The sequence below is a fragment of the Ranitomeya variabilis genome, chromosome 1 (genome assembly GCF_051348905.1).
Source record: "Ranitomeya variabilis isolate aRanVar5 chromosome 1, aRanVar5.hap1, whole genome shotgun sequence".
Taxonomy (NCBI): domain Eukaryota; kingdom Metazoa; phylum Chordata; class Amphibia; order Anura; family Dendrobatidae; genus Ranitomeya; species Ranitomeya variabilis.
In genome coordinates, this window is record NC_135232.1 from 129,524,874 (window position 1) to 129,529,222 (window position 4,349).

Here is a 4,349-nt window from a genome sequence, read left to right on the forward strand (position 1 = left end):
CAGCTTCCTTATGGCCGGTTGGTAAAGATAACAAAATGGAAGTTTACTCATCTCAGCTTTCCTCTGACCCGGAGGAGGAGGTCCACTTTTCTAAGGATAACTGGCTGAGGATGGATCCTGTGTGGGTATCTTCGGCTTCCAGGTGGCCAGTTGATGCAGATGCCAGGACGGAAGCTTCTAACACTCTGCTTTCTACTAATCTGAAGGAAGAGCTCCAGGTCTTTGTATCTTCTGTGGAGGGAGAGTCTTGGCATTCTGAGATTCCTGAGGACACACCTACCTTTTTACCTGTGGGATGTCATGATAACTTGGACTGTGTGTGGACCTCTTCTTCAGCAGGTCATACTAGTAGGCTTGAAGAAGAGGTGGTGTAAATGGGTACTGTAACAACTCTGCCGGCACCATTGCATGGTCTCCCAACCCCCAACTGCCTTACACACCTACTTACTCACTACTCTGGGCCATGCTGTGAGTTTTGTCTTTAGCTGGCTCCATGCTGGGTGCCTCTTGTCTCCTGCCTGCTCTCTGCATACTTCCTGGCTGTGTGCATTGGAGGGTGGTGCCGGCACTCCCTGGCTCTTATAGAGACTGTGTGCACCTTCCCAAGGTGTCCCCTGCCAATTGCCAAGAGACATCAGGTACTTAAAGCATTCCCACCCCTAGGGGATGCCTGAGCAACTTATTTCCTCAGTTAGTGCCTTGCTGCTGTGGTGTCAGGTCCTGTTTTGCAATTTTTCTTGCGTCAGCCACCCAGAGGGGCTTCGTACCCTGGCCTGTACCTGTGTCTCATGTTTAAGCCACCCAGTGGGGCTTTGTACCCTTGCCTGAGTCCTTGTTTCTGTACCTTGTCCTGTTCCTGACCCTGTCTGAGCCTAGTTCTATACCTGTGTCTGTTTGTATCCCTGTCTGTGGCTTTTCCTATTCTGCTGTGTGTTTCTTTGTGTTCAGTCGTTCTGCTCTTAGCTCTGCCTCCTACGTTTCTGATCTTTGCTCCATCTCCTGTGGTTCTACTCTTTGCTCCACCTCCTGTGGTTCTGCTCTTAGCTCCACCTCCTATGCTTCTGCTCTTTGCTCTGCCTCCTGTGGTTCTGCCCTTTGCTCTGCCTCCTGTGGCTCTGCTCTTAGCTCCGCCTCCTATGCATCTGCTCTTCTTCCACCTCCTGTGGTTCTGCCCTTTGCTCTGCCTCCTGTGGCTCTACTCTTTGCTCTGCTTCCTGCGCTCTGCTCTTTGCTCTGCCTCTTGCGGTTCTGCTCTTGGCTCCGCCTTCAGCAGTTCTGCTCTTAGCTCCGCCTCCAGCAGTTCGGCTCTTTGCTACACCTCCAGCGGATCTGCTCTTGGCCCCGCCTCCAGCAGTTCTGCTCTTGCCTCTGCCTTCAGCGGTTCTGCTCTTGGCTCCACCTCCAGCGGTTCTGCTCTTGGCTCCGCCTCCTTTGGCTCTTCTCTTTGCTCCACTTCCTGTGGTTCTGGTCTTTGCTCCGCCTCTTGCGGTTCTACCTTGCATATCTTCTTGAGGTTCAGCTCGCTGCACTGCAACCAGCATCTTTGCTCTGCTCTTGGCTCTGCAACCTTGCTGTCCTGCTCTACTTCTGTTCTGCAACCTGTGGGTCAGGTCCCTACCTGTTCCCATATACCCTCCAGTCTGAACAGGTCCCTATCTGTTCCCATATAACCACCAATCTGAACAGGTCCCTACCTGTTTCCATATACCTGTTCGTATTCCTGTCTCAGCCGTGTCTGCCTGTCTTGCCAAAGTGCCAGCCTGCCAGTGTCTCAGCCATGTCTGCCTGCAAGTGTCTCAGCTGTGCCCATCTGCCAGACAAGACCATAGCCTGCTCCTGTCCAATCACTCCATCCCTCAGTTGGCTCAGCAGCCACAGCCAGACACCACCCTGGAGTGGTAACTGGCAGCTACCTGCCGCACAAGCCTGACCTCACCATCAGAGGCTCCAGTGAACACCAAGGTAGCTGCTTAGTCATGCCCCTTCCAGGGTTTTCTGGTTTGTAGTACAGTGGGGCCACAATCCTTCACTCACGCCACCAAGTCAGGGCGTGAGCATGACACCCCTCAGCTTATTCCCACAATCTGCATAGTCTGTTGGTTTATTACCCCATATGTACAGCCCCTCTGTTTATTTCCCCTTCTGCATAGCCCATTAGTTTATTATCCCCATCTACACAGCCCCTCATTTTATTCTCCCATCAGTGCAGCCCCTCATCTTATTGTATTACCCCATCAGCACAGCCCCTCACTTCAATTTATTCCCCAATCAGCACAGCCCCTCACCTCATTTAATTTCCCTAAATCAGCACTTCTCCTCAGCTCATTTTATTCCCCTCCATCAGCACAGCCCCTCCACTCATTTTATTTCCCCATCAGCAGAGACCCTTCAGTCATTTTACACCTTCATCTGCACATCCCCTCCCCTAATTTTAAGCCCTCCTGCACAGCAATATAAGAATTAAAAAAAGGTCAAACTCACCTAATCCCGACTCCCATCCACCATCTCCTCTGTACAACAGTGAACTTTACATGGTGTGATGACGTGACTGCACCTAGCAATCCAACATACCTTGCATTCACCTTCTCCAACAAGGCATAGGTTGAAAGTTGTCTGCATCTTGATAGAGATTCCAGAAGAGCAGGGGAAATGACAGCTCTGCTCCTGTGCCGGCAGCACACACAGCAATTGCATTTGCATCTCATAAATGCAAATGCAATTGAGTGCAGAGAGGGAGAAGAGGCCTAAGCACAGGACAGAGAGAGGGGTGAGCGCTGTCAAAGTCATCATGGCATCTAGAAAAGATGGAGATAAAAAAGAGACAACTCCATAAGATGTAATCTATAAGGTACCTGGATGTAAATGTTTGTGATACTGACTAATTCTCATCACAGTGATCAAAATATAAAAAATAGTAAATCAAATCCCCCTTTATCACCCCCTTAGTTAGGTAAAATTCATAAAATTAAAAATGTATTTACTTCCATTTTTCCATTGGGGCTAGGGTTGGGCTAGGAATAGGGTTGGTGCTATGGTTCGGTTTGGGCTAGGGTTAGGGTTGGTCTAGGGTTAGGGTTAAGGCTGGCGTTAGGGTTGGGGCTAGAGCTAGGGTTAGGTTTGGGCTAGGGTTAGGGTTAATGCTGGCATTAGGGTTGGGGCTAGAGCTAGGGTTAGGTTTGGGCTAGGGTTTGGGTTGGGCTAGTGTTAGGGTTGGGCTAGTGTTAAGGTTGGGGCAAGGGTTAAGGTTGGGGTTAGGGTTGGGGCTAGAGCTAGGATTAGGTTTGGGCTAGGGTTAGGTTTGGGCTAGGAATAGGGTTGGGGCTAGGGTTCGGGTTGGGCTAGTGTTAGAGTTGGGGCTAGGGTTAGTGTTGGGGCTTGGGTTAGGGTTGTGGTTAGTGTTATGGTTGTGGTTATGGTTGGGATTATGGTTAGGGATGGGATTAAGGTTAGGGGTGTGTTAGAGTTAGGGTTATGGCTAGGGTTATGGTTAGGGTTGGGATTAGGGTTAAGGGTGTGTTGGGGTTAGGGTTGGAGTTAGAATTGGGGGATTTCACTGTTTAGGTACATCAGGGGGTCTCCAAACGCAACATGGCGCCCACCATTGACTCCAGCCAATTTTGTGTCAAATGGAGCTCACTCCTTTCTGAGCCCTGCCTTGCGCCCAAACAGTGGCTTTCCCCCATATACAGGGTATTGACATACTCAGGAGAAATTGCACAAAACATTTTTTGGACCATTTTCTCCTGATACCCTTGTGAAAATAAAAAAAATTGGTACCAACGTAAATTTTTGTGAAAAAAGTAAAATGTTCATTTTTTCCTTCCACATTGCTTAAGTTTCCGTGAAGCACCTGAAGGGTTAATAAACTTCTTGAATGTGCTTTTGCGCACCTTGAGGGGTGCAGTTTTTAGAATGGTGTCACTTTTGGATATTTTCTGTTATGTTGACCCCAAAACTCACTTCAAATGTGAGTTGGTCCCTTAAATAAATAGTTTTGTAAATTTTGTTGGAAAAATGAGAAATCGCTAAGCAAATTTTAACCCTTACAATGTCCTAAGAAAAAAAATTATGTTTCCAAAATTGTGCCGATGTAAAGTTGACTTGTGTAAAATGTTATTTATTAACTCTTTAGTGTGACACCACTCTCTGATTTAAGGGTACAAAAATTTAAAGTTTGAAAATTGAAAATTTTTAAAAGTTTTGCCAAATTTCCATTTTTTTCATAAACAAACGCAAGTTATATCGAAGAAATTTTATCACTAACATGAAGTACAATATGTAATAAAAGACAGGCTCAGAATCAGTGGGATACGTTGAAGCATTCCAGAGCTATAACCTCATAAAGTGAC